Source organism: Pagrus pagrus, assembly GCF_965226575.1.
Source record: "Pagrus pagrus genome assembly, chromosome: 19".
In the NCBI taxonomy this organism is placed as follows: Eukaryota; Metazoa; Chordata; class Actinopteri; order Spariformes; family Sparidae; genus Pagrus; species Pagrus pagrus.
The window spans coordinates 27,088,055-27,104,422 of NC_140203.1; the positions used below are offsets into that span (position 1 = coordinate 27,088,055).

The 16,368-nt window shown below is 43.9% G+C and overlaps 1 long non-coding RNA gene across 1 annotated transcript; it reads right to left on the reverse strand.

Moving 5' to 3' along the window:
• Positions 1 to 14,441: 14,441 nt before the first annotated feature.
• Positions 14,442 to 15,242, reverse strand: LOC311249002. The gene is made up of 3 exons (XR_014621106.1): positions 15,180 to 15,242; positions 14,601 to 14,672; positions 14,442 to 14,512 (listed from the first exon to the last, which is right to left on the reverse strand). It is a non-coding gene; the product is annotated as an uncharacterized lncRNA (long non-coding RNA).
• Positions 15,243 to 16,368: the final 1,126 nt, after the last annotated feature.

A 16,368-nucleotide genomic window follows, 5' to 3' on the forward strand; every position in this document is an offset into this window, starting at 1 on the left:
CAGAGAGTGAGATAGGTTTGTTGTCATTCTTTCAGCTTTGTGTCAAGCATGTGTCCATCTATGGGGGAGAGCCGAAACTAGCAGAAAAATGTATGGTGTTAAGGCAACAAAATACAGATGGTATTTGTTGTTTGTTGTGTTGGCATTGGCTAAGGCCAACAGTAGCCTGTGTTGTGTCGAGCAAACCAGGATGTCTAGTAGCTTCATTACTATACACACATGTGTGTGTATATATATATATATATATATATATATATATAGAGAGAGAGAGAGAGAGAGAGAGAGAGACACACACACAAACACATGAAAGGGATATTTTTCAAGTTTTTAATACTCTTATCAGCATGGGAGTGGACAAATTTGCTTGCCTTAATCAAATGTATGTTTATTATTAATAACAAATACTATCCAGAATATTCTCCAGAATAACCTTAAAGGTACTGCATGCTCAAAAAATATGCTGAAAGCATAACATAGCAAACTCAAGCCCAACAAGCAACAACAGATGGACATATTGAGCTGAATGTGGCATTCCTTAGTAATACTAACACAATGTAGTGTCCAACTTTACACTTGTAAAGGTTCACTAAACAATGTTAATCAACCTGCAAACTATAGCCGACCATTTATCTATCACTATTGAAAGTTTGTCCTATGTAGAGTTGTCCAGGCTTCTCTGTTGCAAACTATTCAGCTTGGTCTGCCTTTGGGAGGGGGAGGAGGGCTCTCTGCATCAGCTGTGTGCTTGGTCAACAAGTGGTATTTGAGACTGGACGGTAAGTCGATTTACATCAACAATAAATGTAAATAACTTAGTTCTTGTCGAGAGAACCATCTGGCAGGGCTTTGAAGCAGAACTTGCGGCTTACGACCCTTTTCTTTATCCATTTCTGCTCAAGAGGGTTTGTTTCTGCTTGCCATACATGTTACTGCTGCATCGCTTCCTGATTTCCCAAACTACGGGGCGGGCTGAGGGTCATAACGTACATGCGTTAATCGCGCATCAAAAAAATTATAGCATTAAGAGGAATTTGTGTTAACATGTTATTATCACATTAACTTTGACAGCCCTATTATTTCTAAAAGTATAGTTGCAATAATAATATTGATCTCACACAATGTCACCTGAGCAGACCAATTGAACCCCATAAGTGAACCTTTGAGTTGAGATTATTTCATCACACACTGCTTCCAAGGGTATAGTCTCAAAAGTAAACTCCCATTGATTAAAATGATTATACCTTTTGCTAAAGGTGTCATTTGTTAGAAATGGTAAGTATGAGCCTCAGTGCTCACTGGAAGGGCAGGAAGGAGGAAACAGCGTTGGATGATGGTGGTGACAGTTTTATTTACAAGGCCGGCAGACAACGTGGCTCACAAGAAACAGTTCAACACAAAAGAACAGCCGTCTCTCTCACGGCTGAGGGTAACGAGCGTCTGCCGTCTGCTGTCGTCTCTCGTGCTCTGATCCTCTCCCAGGACCCAGCCTACTGCTAGAGACCAGAACCAGGTTACAAACGTGCTTATATAGCTGACTGATTACCTGATTCTGTCCAGCTGTCTGAGAACCGGCTGAGCCACTCCTCCCTCTCCTCCAGCAGCCGGTGCCTTAACCACACCCCACTGCCACATACCCCCAATGCCCGACTTAGGCCGCAAGCCCACTCTCCCCCCCCCCGCTGAGTGGGAGAGGAAGTCAGCCACAACCATGCGGTTACCCGGCCTATGGATCACTTTGAACCTGAAAGGCTGTAATGCTAGATACCAGCGAGTGATCCGCACGTTGGCATCTTTCATGCGGTGGAGCCACTGGAGCGGGGCATGGTCCGACCAGAGGGTGAATGGGCGCCCCAGGAGGTAGTAGCGGAGGGCACCGACCGCCCATCGTATGGCGAGGCACTCCTTTTCCGGCTAATGTACAGTACGGGGCGGTCGACCCCCTCCACCTCCTGGGACAAAACGGCCCCCAGCCCACTGTTGGAGGCAGCAGGATGAAAGGGAGAGAAAAGTTAGGAGTGTACAAGAGTGGCTCCCCACAGAGGGCTTGTTTTACCCTCTCAAACGCCAGCTGGCACAGCTCCGTCCACTGGACCGGATCTGAGGCACCCTTTCGGGTCAGGTCGGATAGGGGGCTGGTCAGCTCCGAGAAGGCCGGAATGAACCTCCTATAGTAACCGGCCAGCCCAAGAAACCTCCTGACCTCTTTTTCGTCCGGGGTATTGGGCAGGCTGCAACCGTTGCAGTCTTTTGCACCTGTGGCCGCACCTGCCCGCCGCCCAGGTGGTACCCCAAATACCGTACCTCCCTCCGTCCCACCGCACACTTCTTCGGATTGGCCGTGAGCCCTGCCTGCCTCAGAGACTCGAGCACTGCCCCAACCTGCTGCATATGCTGCTCCCAGGTCTCACTATGAATGATCACATCATCCAAGTAGGCCGCAGCATACGCAGAGTGAGACCGCAGCACCCGCTCCATGAGGCGCTGAAAAGTGGCTGGGACCCCGAACAATCAGAACGGAAGTGTGACAAACTGGTACAAACCGTACGGAGTGGAGAAGGCCGTTTTTTCCTTGGACTCTAGCGACAAGGGAATCTGCCAGTAGCCCTTGGTCAAATCCAGTGTCGTATGAAAGCGAGCCGTGCCCAGCCGATCCAGGAGTTCGTTGACCCGGGGCATTGGATAGGCAACGAATTTGGACACCTCGTTGACCCTGCGATAGTCCACACAGAACCGTACTGACCCATCGGACAAGCGAACCAGCAAGATGGGGCAACACCAGTCACTGTTGGACTCTTCTATTACTCCCATCTCCAACATGGCCTGAAGCTCCGCCTGAACAATTTTCCTCGTGTTCCAGCAGCCGATAGGGTCGTGACCGGACTGTCACACCCGGGGGTGTTTCTATGTGGTGGTGTATGAGGCAGGTGCGTCCTGGCAGGGGAGAGAACACATCAGCAAAACGCTGCTGCAACGAGGCCACATCTGCTCTCTGGCTCTGCGAGAGATGGTCATCAATGGGGGCCGGCACTGACTGGGTTGAATTAGCCACCTCCGGTCCCAACTCATCTCTCTCGATCACCGTGGTTGGCAGAGAAACAGGCGCCACCTCCCTCCAGGCTTTAAGGAGGTTGAGGTGGTAAATTTGTGTGGCCCCACCCAGAACGCACCACCTCATAGTCAACATCCCCCACTCGCCGTGTGACCACAAAGGGCCCTTGCCACTTGGCGAGCAATTTGGAGCTAGAGGAGGGCAGTAATACAAGCACTTTATCTCCCGGTGAAAACTGTCTGAGTTCAGCCCCTCTGTTGTACAGCCGTTGTTGACGCTCCTGGGCCTGGAGCAAATGCTCTCGTGACAGCTTACCCAGTGCATGGAGCTTTGCTCGCAGGTCCAGGACGTGCTGTACCTCGTTTTTGCTGGTGCTTGGACCCGTCTCCCAGCTTTCCTTAACCAGGTCCAAGACACCCCGGGGTTTTCTGCCGAACAGGATTTAAAGGGGGAAAATCCCGTGGAGGCCTGGGGAACCTCCCGCACTGCAAACAACAGAGGGTCCAACCATTTATCCCAATTACAGCTATCCTCGTGCACGAACTTACAAATCATGTTCTTTAATGTCCTGTTGAACCGCTCCACCAGGCCGTCGGTCTGGGGATGGTATACACTAGTCCGGATTGAATGGACGCCCAATAACTCGTACAGTTTGCGTAGTGTATGTGACATAAACGACGTGCCCTGATCAGTCAGCATCTCTTTCGGGATCCCGACTCAGGAGATGACCTGAAACAGTGCCTGTGCCACACTCCTTGCAGAGATGGTGCGCAGGGGCACTGCCTCGGGATAGCGCGTTGCATAGTCCACTAGGACTAACACAAAGCGATATCCCCGTGCGCTCCGGTCTAATGGCCCGATGAGGTCCATGGCGATTCTATCAAAAGGGACCTCAATTAGTGGTAAGGGGCGCAGCGGCGCTTTTGGGGTGGCCGGCGGGTTGACCAGCTGACATTCACGGCAGGAAGCACACCACCGACTTACATCCGCCCGAATGCCCGGCCAGTAAAATCGGGCCATGATCCGGCTCAGTGTTTTGTCATAACCGAGGTGACCTGGCATGGGGTTGTGATGAGCCGCCTGGAAAATTGTTTCCCGACGGCTTTGTGGCACCAACAACTGTGGGTGAACTCTTCTCCTGTCCGAGCGTCACGCGTCACTCTGTATAATCTGTCCCTAATGACAACAAAATAGGGGTGAGTGAGGGCTGTGCCAGGGTGAACCTGGCAACCATCAATTCTCATCACTTGGTCAAAGGCGTGACAGAGGGTCTCATCCCGAGACTGCTCGAGTGGAAAATCTTCCATGGAGGCTATCTGGGGGGCCCCTGGGGTGGCCCCGCGCCCCCCCCGGCAGCGTCAGGACGTGGCACCTCCGTCTCACCACTGAGTACAGCACACCACTTACATTTCCCTGACATACGTGACTGCACCCTCATAGTTTCCCCCGCTAAGCTAGCGAACCCCGGCCAATTCGTGCCCAAGATTAGAGGGTGCAGGAGGCGAGAGCTAACTCCAGCCCTGACCCTATGCTTTTTCCCTCTAAAATAAATTTCCAGAGTCACCACCAGATAATCGTGAATATCCCCATGCACACACCTCACCTTCACCCACGATGCCTCTAGCAACGCCCCTGGTCGAACCAAGCGCTGGTGGATCATGGTCTGTTCACACCCAGAGTCCAGCAGAGCTTGGTGTGTACCCCCCTGTATACATACCGGTATACGATACGTCCCTTCCGAACCGGGGGAGGGGCAAAGGGGCAGCTGGCCTCCTCGAAAGAGAGCCCCCTGAACCACCGCCGGTGTCCCTCGGGTGTGCTGCCGAGCCGGTCCAGGATGGCCCTCTTTAGCAGCGCGAAGTCCACCCGCGAAGCCGCCGGCAGACTGTGCGCGGCCAGCTGCGTTACTCCGGTGAGCAGAGGAAGAAGCCGGACCGCCCACTCCCCCTCTGGCCACCCACACGCCTCCGCCGTGCCCTCGAAGATGTCCAGGTATGCCTCCGGGTCATCTTCAGCGGTCATCCGTTGGAGGGCAAACGGCGGGCTCTGTAGCAGCGTCCGGAGCACTCGGGGCGACCGGTGCCTTAACCACACCCCACTGCCATAGTCAGAATTTAAAGGAACTCCAAAACTATGGTGTGCAGCATGTCTGCGTTTTCCTGCTCACTATAGTGGTAGGTTTACGGCTGCACACGGCAATTTACAGGCAACACCGAAAACTGCCGTGAATTGTCAGAAATTGACACAGGCCTTGCTTGGCAGTTGTCCCCCCATGACCCCCCTCCCCCTAATTCTAGGGGAGGCTTTAACATGTAAATGAAAATGCTGTGAGCTATACACATGCAAATCAGGGTAGCAGGGGGAGTTTTACCCCAGGTGACATTTTTTTAAAAGGTGTTAACTTCATTAGAAAATCTCTGGTATAAATAGATCAGGCTCAGTATAGGCTAATTATAGACTCTTAAATTTTAGCTTGAATTGATTTATTTAATGAAAGTATTGTAGATTAATTACTGTGTATGTCATTAGCAATGGCCAATGTTATGAAAAAAAGATACACGAACAATTTGTTTCAACAATTAGTTTTAATCAGGCTTTGCCACAAAGGTTTACTGAATGCAGCATTTAAAATGTTAATTATTGGTTGTGTAATAATATTTGTTAAATGCCTGTAAGAATAGGAAAGAGAGTTGCACAAATGTTTTGTGGTTTTGTTATCCTTGGACCTTTTGTGACTTTGTTACTTTGGGGGGCCTTTCTGATTCCTGGATCACCTTTGAGGTCAAAGTACGAGGAGGAACGGAGGAGGGTGGAGGAACTGAGGTGAATGGGAAGTGGGGGGAGATCCGTGAGAGTGACGGAGGGAGACGACAGATGCAGGTTACTGTAAAGTGGAAACACAAACTTTTTAGTTAATATCTACGCCAGTTTGAGTGAAAGTGTTCGACCAGGACTCTTATAAAAACATTATTGTTGATGGGTTCTGTCCGTTTGAGTGGACTACTCAGCACAAGACGACAGAGAGGAGTTTAAGATAACTTCTGACCTAGCGGCTAGCTGCAAGCCTGTGTTGAGCTGTGAGACCGACGGCAAACACAAAGACCCCGACAGGGCCGGATAGTGCTGCATGAGTTTCTCTTCAGCCCGGACAGCGCTACGAACCGGAGCAAGGGTAAGATTTAAAGAATATGCTTTCATTCTGCGGTATAAGGAAACAGATACGTTTATAGATACCGATCTTAACCGTTCATTTTGTTTTCACAGACTCACTCGTCTCATAACGAGGCCGCGAATCCAGATTTACATGACACTGATAGTGACACCATTGTGTGTAAGTAACTTTTACTGTTTTGTTCCTGTTCCTTCCTTGTTTAATTTTACTGTGACTTACGTTTTTTTGTTAATACCACTCTCTTTTTAATTGTTTTCCAGCTGCCTGTAAGACAGTAAGACCGAGCTCTGTGCCTCGCTGCAGTCGAGATTAGAGGCAATTCCCAAGTACAGGGCAACGTGAACACACCACAGACGTCTGCAAAATGGACCAGATTCAGACAGGATGCTGCCAGTTACCTCCAGCTCCGAGGCGGCAGACTGCACTGTTTCACTTCCACTCCACTCCATTTGCACTGTATGCTGTAGCTACTGTTAATTTGTAATGTATGTCTTGTATTTTATATGCTACTGGACAGTTGTAAAGTACCTATCTATCTATCTGGACACTTCACGGTGCTGTAGGATTTTGGCCTTCTCCTGAGCTTCCCGTTTGTTGTGTGGGCAGAATTGTACATAGTTGTGTGTTTATGTTTCTGCTAATAAAGCTGTCTTTGAAATTTTCCTTTCCTCAATAAATTCATTCATGTCCCTGATGGTAAAAATAGTGTAGTCTATAGCATATCATATGATTGAAATTAAAATAAAAATAAAAATATATATATATATATACATATATATATATATATATATATATATATATATATATAGGGGTGGGGTTTACATTTATAATGACCCAGGGTGACCAATAGTGACAGACCTGCCAACCAATCACGACTGATTTTTCGTGTTTAAAAGTAGTGGTTTCATCCAATCCTGAGTGAGAAAATTCAAACCAGGCCACACACTCTCTGGCCAGGCGTGGTTTCGCTGCTATTCATATGCTAATTAGAGCTGTTCACACCTCCGCGAGCTCCACATACGTCATGGTTCGTTTCCGACAATTTTTGGCGCAGACGAAGGCCACGTTCACAGCCTGTAAATTGTCGTTACCTGCCGAAAATTAGGGAGATTTCCGGGCGTTTACGGGGCCGAAAATCCCACTTTTCATGCAGTGTGGAAGATGGTTCCACAGGAGATGAGCTTGATAGCTAAAGGCTTTGCCTCCCATTCCATTTTTGGAGACTCTAGGAACCACAAGTAACCATGCATCCTGGGAGCACAGTGTTCAAGTAGGGAAATAGGGTACTATAAGGTCTTTACAGCTGGTGCCTGGCCATTAAAGGAATAGTTCACTCTAAAACAAAATTCAGTCATTATCGACTCACCCACATGCTGATGAGAAGTCCGGTGTAGTTTCTTATTCCTCAAAGTGCAGCTGGAGACCCGCGGGGGTACTCTCCGGCAACGATAATCCATATAACGAGGGTAGTGGCGCCCGGGAGAAAATGTCCATAAAACTACTCAAAGTTTTTGTGTATCCAGCTACTCAAAACACAATAAGTAAAATAAAAGAGTGAGTAATAATAAATAAATAAATAAATAGTAATAAATAAAACAGGGCATTAACAACAGGTATTGCGGAAATGAGGAAACGCTATCGTTGATGTATTTCAGTGAGGAGACACTAGAGGCAGTAAAATAAAGTAAAATAATAAAACTCTAAAGCTAAGAATGATAAAATACTAAAAGGAGGTTAAAAGTCTAAAACTGCTTTTTAATTGATAAAATAAATAAGTAAATAAATCATAAATAAAGTACAACAAGATAAAACAAAATAATTTAAATAAAGAAATGAATTGTAAGTGAATAGATGAATAGAATAAGGCTTTATTCTATTAATCTATTCACTTACTATTCATTTATTTATTTAAATTATTTTGTTTTAAACCAGAGGTTTAAGCAGGATAAAAAAACAATAAATAAATAGAATTCAGCTAAAAGCCAGCCTAAAAAGGAAGGTCTTAAGGTTGCTCTTAAAAGTATCAACATTCTCCAGTGCCCTCAGGTCCTCTGGCAGGCTGTTCCACAAACGTGGACCATGGTACTGAAAGGCAGCCTCACCGTGAGTTTTTGTTCTCACTTTTGGAATAGTTAAAAGGCCGTGACCAGAGGAACTGAGGGTTCTGGAGGGTTCATACGATAAAAGCAAATCTGATAAATAAGTTGGGCCAAGGCCATTAAGAGCTTTAAAAACTAATAAAAGGATCTTAAAATCAAGAAAGTGAAGCAGACGGATAGCCAATGCAGAGACTTGGTTTGAGAATTGGTGTGATGTGTGCTCTCTGTCTGGTCTTAGTCAACACCCGTGCTGCAGAGTTTTGGAGTAGTTGTAATTGAGCTATGTTCTTGTTTTGGAGACCAGAAAGTAGAGCGTTGCAATAATCAATGTGGCAGGTGATAAAAGCATGCATTAGTGTCTCTGTACTGGCTTTGGAAAGGAACGGTCGCACTCTGGCAATGTTTTTTAGATGATAAAAAGCTGTCTTATATTTCTGATGTGTGGGTTAAAACTGAGGTCTGAATCTAAAATAACTTAAAGGTTTTTTACTTGGTTAGTTGGGTTTAATGCCAGGGCGTTCAATTATATATTAATCCTCTGTCTTTAAGCTTCAGAACAAATAAATAAGACCTCGATTTTGTCCTGGTTGAGCTGAAGAAAAGTTTTTGCCATCCATGACTTGATATCTAAAATACAGTTAAAAAGGGCATCGATTGGCCCTGGGTCATCAGGAGACACGGCGATATACAGCTGTGTGCCATCAGCATAACTGTGGAAGTTGATGCCGCGCTTCCTGATGACACTTCCTGATGACGCTCTCAAGTGGCAGCATGTATAGATTACAAAGTGTGGGACCTAAAATTGAGCCTTGGGGGACACCACAGGTAATTTTGTAGCTCTTTGATGAGTATCCCTCCATACTAGAAACATTTTCTGTCAGTGAGATAAGATTTAAACCAGTTAAAAACAGTACCAGAGATTCCAACCTGGTTGTGAAGTCTGTCTAAAAGAATTGACTGGTCTACTGTATCAAAGGCTGCACTTAAATCAAGTAGTACTAAAATAGATGGTTTTGTCCTGTCCAAATTCAACCTGAGATCATTTACAATTTTTATTAGTGCAGTCTCAGTACTATGGTTTGTCCTAAAACCTGATTGGTACATTTCATAGATTTTGTGGCTGATCATAAAATCATTTAACTGATTAAAAACAAGTTTCTCTAAAATTTTGCTTAAAAATTGTAGATTGGATACTGGTCTGTAATTATTAAGTATGGAGGGATCTAAATTGTTTCTCTTCAGAAGGGGTTTGACTGTGGCAGTCTTAAGTGCTGTAGGAAAGACACCCATCTGAAGAGAGTAATTTACAATGTTAAGTAAATCATCTTTAAAAGAGCTATAAAATGTTTTAATAAAGGAAGTGGGAATGGGATCTAAAATGCAGGTTGACGACTCACTGCTAGAAAAACAGGGTTAATAAGATGGTAATAGGATTTTGAGGTTGTTCCGGTTGTCAGCTATCAGTTTTGAAAAATCTGATTGTCTTGCATTTTTAATTGCTTTATTATAAGTGTTAAGATGTTCACTAAAAATTTGGTAGTTCCCTATTAATTTGTCTTTTCTCCACCTTCTTTCGGCTCTTCTACAGTTTCTCTTTAGTTGTCCAGTTTTTTCATTTTGGCAGGAGGAGTTGGATTGGTAGTGGTCTTTTTCAAAGTGAGTGGAGCAACTGTGTTGAGGATTGACCTCATTTTACTGTTAAAACTATCTACTATAAAATCACATGAGGCGGGTAAAATGTCTGCAGGAGTGTCACATAAAAGATTAATAAAATTTGCAGTCACTTCATTACTAAGATAGCGATTCCTGACAGGTCGCTCTGGGACATCCTGTTGTATAAAATCACAGACATTAAAAAAGATACAGAAATGATCAGACAGACCTACATCGATCACTGAGGAGATGCTAACAGACAGTCCAAAGATCCAAAGTGTGTCCTCTGTTATGGGTAGGCCATTGAGTAAAATTTGTAAAATTAAGTAAGTTTAAAAATTCCAAGGTGAAAGTGTCTGATTGATTGTCCACGTGCACATTAAAATCACATGAGATAATGACCCTCTTGTAGTTAGTGTGAATGATTGTGAGTAGTTTTGAAAAATCTGAAATAAAAGAAGTGCATCGTTTGGGTGGTCTGTAAACTGTCAAACAGAGTATGGGAGGGTGGATGGTTGCCGTTAAATCTTATTTAAAAGAGATCTTACATTTAAAAGTGCTATATTCAGGGTGGATTAGTAGACGACTGTGTGTGTGTGTGTGTGTGTGTGTGTGTGTGTGTGTGTGTGTGTGTGTGTGTGTGTGTGTGTGTGTGTGTGTGATTAATAAAATTCACCCCATGAGTTTGTTTACTGTGGTGGTGTTTCACACCAACTCTGTTAGTGATGTGGACAGGAACAGGAAAGGCTGCATTTTGATCCTTCCACAAGGGGGAGCTAGTGGCATCAGGTGGGACATGGTTTGGTGTTGTTGACAGAGGAATGGGAAGGTGAAGGAGGGGAGGAAGAGGAAGAAGAAAAAGTAAATAGTCAGTCACATGGAGCGGATTGCACAGCATACTGTAAATTAGCCACAAGCATGCGGCTACCCAGCATTCAACCTTCCTCAGGAGTCCATCACTCGTGAGAAGAGGGGATGAAGACAGGGAGGTGACGGCTGTGGACTTTCATGGCCTGGGAGTGCGCGACCTGCTTGCAAACCGGTGGTCACCGGCTGGAGGTGGGCAGCCTGGACAGGTGAGTGATGTGAAGGGGGACCAGGGGCCTTGAACCCGGAAGGAGGATCCCCTCTTGGCTCAGGGCAAGGAAGACATCCAGACCGTCTGAGTACGGCGTCCTTTAACATTTCACAGCGAGAAGATTATCAGGGCTAAAGGTAATACAAAATGGAGGAACTGAGTGCAGACACACAGGCACACACACAGGAGGCAGGATAAGGGGAACGAAAAGTAAGCTTTATTTAAATGAAGTTAAAGTACCAAACACAAGAAATATAGACAAACCCAAAACGAGACAGGAGACAAGGTTGCAACAAAGCTTAAACAAAGTTCAAACAAAAGTAAAGTACAAATAAACACACTGGAGGAACGACGGAGGAACACAGAAACCAGGGAACATCACGGGGGGGGGGGGGGACGAACTGACCTACACATGAGGGAGAACAAAGACTATATACACAGACACTAACGAGGGGATCAGGAACAGGTGAAGTGAGGAGGGAAGAGGAACAGGTGAGGAAACAAGTGGAAAAGTACTGGGAGGGAAAAACACACAGGAGGAACTGAAAAGCAAGAAGAGACACACAAGGGTAAAACTACAAAGTAAAACAGGAAACAGAAACAATCAGACAGAACCAAGACAAAGATGCTGTTGCTTTGGTCAATGGCCATCGATCCAGCCTCACGGTAGCGTGGCAGGCCACCTGAACACTGTTTTCCCATAGAGGTGAAGTGACAGTGTCGGCCGGTGTCGTTCTCAGTGATGGATCCAGAACAGGGCGAGTCAGAGCAGCTGGAGCGACAGCTGGGTCACCTGGGTGGGCCATGGCATCTTTGGACAGTACTGTGTAGCGGTTGGAGATGTCCAGGTGAGGTGGTGAGGCAGACCGGGCAGTTGAAGGTTGGTGGCAGGGTCCCATTAAACGGTGTTTAACATTTGTTTGGACTGCTCAGATGCCACTTCCAGGAAATAGGACAGGAGTGAGTCCTTCTTTTTCAGTTCATCAGAGAGCCGACGGATGTCCTCTTTCAGGTCAGCAATCTTTTTATTTGCTTTATTAAGGACTGTGCAGTCCTCGCATGGCTTCGGTAGGCATAGTAGCTAGGGAGTGTGCGTGTGTCTGCTTGTCTGTGTGTAAAACCAAGCTAGAAGCCACCATCATCACACTGACATGAATAAAATATCCTCGAAAAAGTCACATTTCACATAAGAACGTACTGCAGGTGTGTTGGTGACTGTAGTTCTATATGATCAAGAACTGTCTGGGTGCCTGATTTCACTTTGCTTGCAGTCAGCTATGGTAGTAAGGACAGTTGCATCAGGTCATGCGTCTGCACTGTGTACATGCGCAGCAGAATTCTGAATCAGTTGGTGACTTATACGGTCATAAAAAGGAATTACAACAATCAAGCCATGACGTTATATAGGCGTGGACTAACTTCTGCATTTTGTGACTGAATGTTCCGTAGGTGGAAGAATGGATAAATATAATTGTGTATCATCTGCATAACAATTAAAATTAATGGAGTGTTTTCTAATAATATTCCCTGAGGCAAGCATATACAAAGAGAATAGTGTTGGTTGAAGCACAGAAGCTTATGGAACTCCGTGGCTAACTTTGGTATGCAGTTAGGATTCATTGTTTACTTGTACAAACTGAGATAGGTCTGATAAATAGGACTTTAACCCGGCTCAATGCTGTTCCTTTAATACCAATTAAATGTTCCAGTCTTTGTAATAGGATGAGATGGTCAATCGTGTCAAATAAAGCAATAAGATCTAACAAAGCTAGCACAGAGTAAAATCCTTTCTCAGGTGCAATTAAGAGATTATATAAACTATTGTTATGTAAAAGTCATATAGCTGATTGGCAACTGTTTTCTCAAGAATCTTAGACAAAAAAGGAATGTTAGATATGGGTCTATAGTTCATGTATCCCTGACTGCAGGCCCGCAGACCTCAATGTGGGCGGAGTCAAACATGTGCCCCCACCCACTGCTCACCGCGTGACCCACATATTCATTTTCTACGGTGTCCGAAGAGGGACAAGAAACCATAATGAATGTGGCGAAATGCAGGGATTTAAACACAATGGCCTTAATCTTTGGTTTTACTAATTATGAAAAACAATATTGACACGTTTCACAAAATAACAGATTAACTACCTATCAAAACATTAAATTACCTTAATTATTCATTAAATGATGAAAAAAGTAATATTTTAATGTGTATTTATCATAATCAAATGTAACCTGAGATACTTTTTTAATGTTATCAAAATTAAAGGGATCGCTAGATCCCTTTTAATTTTTTCTTGTTTTTTTATTGAACGACAAATTATTTAACAACAAATAACCATAAACAAACAAACATTAACATAAAACAAGCAGGCAAACAGTAAAAATGTTAATCAAATAATATGTGTTCAAAGGGGGTAAGAAGTTGTGAACTATGTGTTAAATAATAACTATTAAAAATATTTTTTAAAATGATATTAATGATGATCATAATGACAATAATGATGATAATAATGATGATAATGATGACAATAATGATAATAACAAAAATAACAATAATAACAATGATCACGATAATAATGATGACAATAATAATAACAATAATAACTATAACAATCATAATAATAAATTACAAAAGTTCAATTTGTTGTGGGTGGACATGTCCTGGTCTGGGTCTGGGAGGTACTGTGCCAGCGGATCATCCAGGGATATCAGACTCAGTGACGAACATGGCATTGATCTTCAGGTTTTGTTGATCTACACAATGTTCCAGGAATGTCTCCATGTCCTCCTGGTGCTGAAAGATGAATAGAAAAGTCATCCTTAGCTTCATCTAATTCTCCTTCTAGGACATCTCCGAGTGCCTTGAGCTGATTGGCATGGTCCATTTGGAGCACCGCAGGTTCCATCACCTCCCCACGGAATAAATGTTGGTGACTGTTAACCCAGCTCCATGCTGTATGAATGTCAGTCAGGACTTTGTGCTGCACCTGGTTACAAGACCAAAGTTGAAATCAGAAATAAAACCAACATGCAGTCACAACTACAGTTAAATCACAGCATAACTTCCAACCATATTTGTAATTGTTTGAGGAAAATCCTAAACTGGACCAAGTCATGACTAATATTAAAAAATTAAAAATACGGATCAGTTTTGTCTTTTTAAATCCTAACCGATTGTCAGGCTCACGACAGAGACATAATTCAGACAGCTAATAAATATTGCTGTGATGAAGTGATGAAATCCATTAACAAGCCATTGGTCACCTAGCATTTTTGCTGGTAGAGTTTGGTAGAGTGCTTATAGAGTGCTTAAACATGTTACAATGAATAGGTGCAGTTCAGTGCTCAGAATAAGTCATTTTTTCCATTATCATTTGCACTTCTTTATTGACCGAAAGGTTCTTGGAAGCATCGCCACCATCCAGGCTTCCAACACCTTGCTCCATGGTAACTTCACTGTCCTTAATGGATACACAAAAGCATGACTGAGTGTACAGGTTTGAATGGTGTATAAAATGTTTGTGTGCAATAAACTTCCTTCACACTAACCAACTCTTTTGGCGGAGAGCTGTAAGGCCTCTTGGCACATGGCTGGTCTTCATCTTGTATGTCCAGTGACATCTGTACACAGTCCACCATTACATTTGTTTAACGTTGCAGTACATTACATTTTTTACATTTGTGATTAACATCCTCAGGTGCTGATAGACAGCCCACAATACAGCTGCGTCCCATTACTGAGACTCGTATATTTTTCCATTGTATCTCATTGCTCAGTAATGGTTACAAGATACAAAATTTAGCAGATCCATTGCTGATATTTAAAAATGGAGTGTATATTAGAAGCCTACCATAAATATTAGACAATGTTTGACACTCATTTATCCTGCACCAGTTGGCACCTAGGCTCTGCACATGGATTTTTTTTAAGTTTTCAAAAACATTTGAGTGCTGTCCTGAAGTATTGTCTTTATACAAGTCTTTAAACATTGGTTTAAGACTATCCCTCTTTACCTTTGTGAGTCAATGATATCCATTCGTTATAAAAAAATATATTCATATAATTATCATTGAAACAATTGATGGTAAAATTTAAAGTGAAGATTTTATAATATTCTAGACACTTACGGCATAGGAAAGTTCTCCAGGAGAACCAGGCACCACCATCTCCTTATTTGATGCATGTTTCCCTTTGGAAATGAATAAATAAACTGTCATAGCCCTGGCTCAGAGAGCAAGACAAAGTGGGAGACCACACACCTTTAAAGTAACTTTAACTGAAATTTTATTTATAAATGAACCCAAAACAACATACTAACGAAGTCTGTAATCTGTAGAGTCAGTAATGTATGCAGTGTTGTTTGTAATTGAGGTGTGGTGATAACGCAAAAAAAAAATAAAAACACCACACAAACCAAACAGGCAGCAAGTGGTCAGAGAGAGAAAATGGGAATGAGGAGCCAGCTAAATAACCTGGGCCCAGGCTGCCCAGGTGAATCTCGTCAAATCAGCAGCTCCACCCATCTACCTGAAATGAGCCTGCAAGAAAAACAAACAAAGGACGACCAGGAGAGGGCAGGGTCTCTAGAAAAGTGCCATAAATCAATGGAAGTCCACACTGGGCCGAGACCCATCCCCGACCCAAGCGTAGAGGCAACCTGTTTAGTCTTTGTGTAATCCTGCTGACCAACCATCCAACCATCATCATCAAACACTCAAATTCCCTTCCAGCAGGAGCCAAACTATCAAGGTGGCACTCAGTTCTAAATGCCAACTGTGCTGCAGAAGTCACAGGGGCAGCCAATGCAACAGGTCACCTTGGGCTGAAACTCCTCCCTTTTAAGGACTCCAGCCTCCACCAAGTTTGCTTTCAAAATGGCTCTAATATTTTCTTTCAACCATTTGTCGCCAATCTCAATGTCATAATGCTCAGCTATTTTTAAAAGCTGATCTTTAGTGTATTGACTGAGAAGATGATCCAAGAGGGAGTGAAAAAAACTCATCCACCGACGCCATTATCAAAACCCAGATTTTAAGGTAGGAATTAAGCAAACAGCACAAAATCCACAATATATTTCCCCAATTACTTTATGCAGACCAGCATTTAGAGAAACCAAAAATCATAAGGAGAGTTCCCCCCTAACCTTACCTAACAAAAACAAAAAAAAAATCTTACCTAACCAACTCAACCCTAGTCTTCTGGCAGTCACATGTGGGGGGTACTTATGCGCGCTAAACCAGTGGAGTGAAGAAAACAACCAGCAATTTGGCCACTTTCCCACGGAGATGCTCCCGAGCTTTGCTCTACCCACGTTCA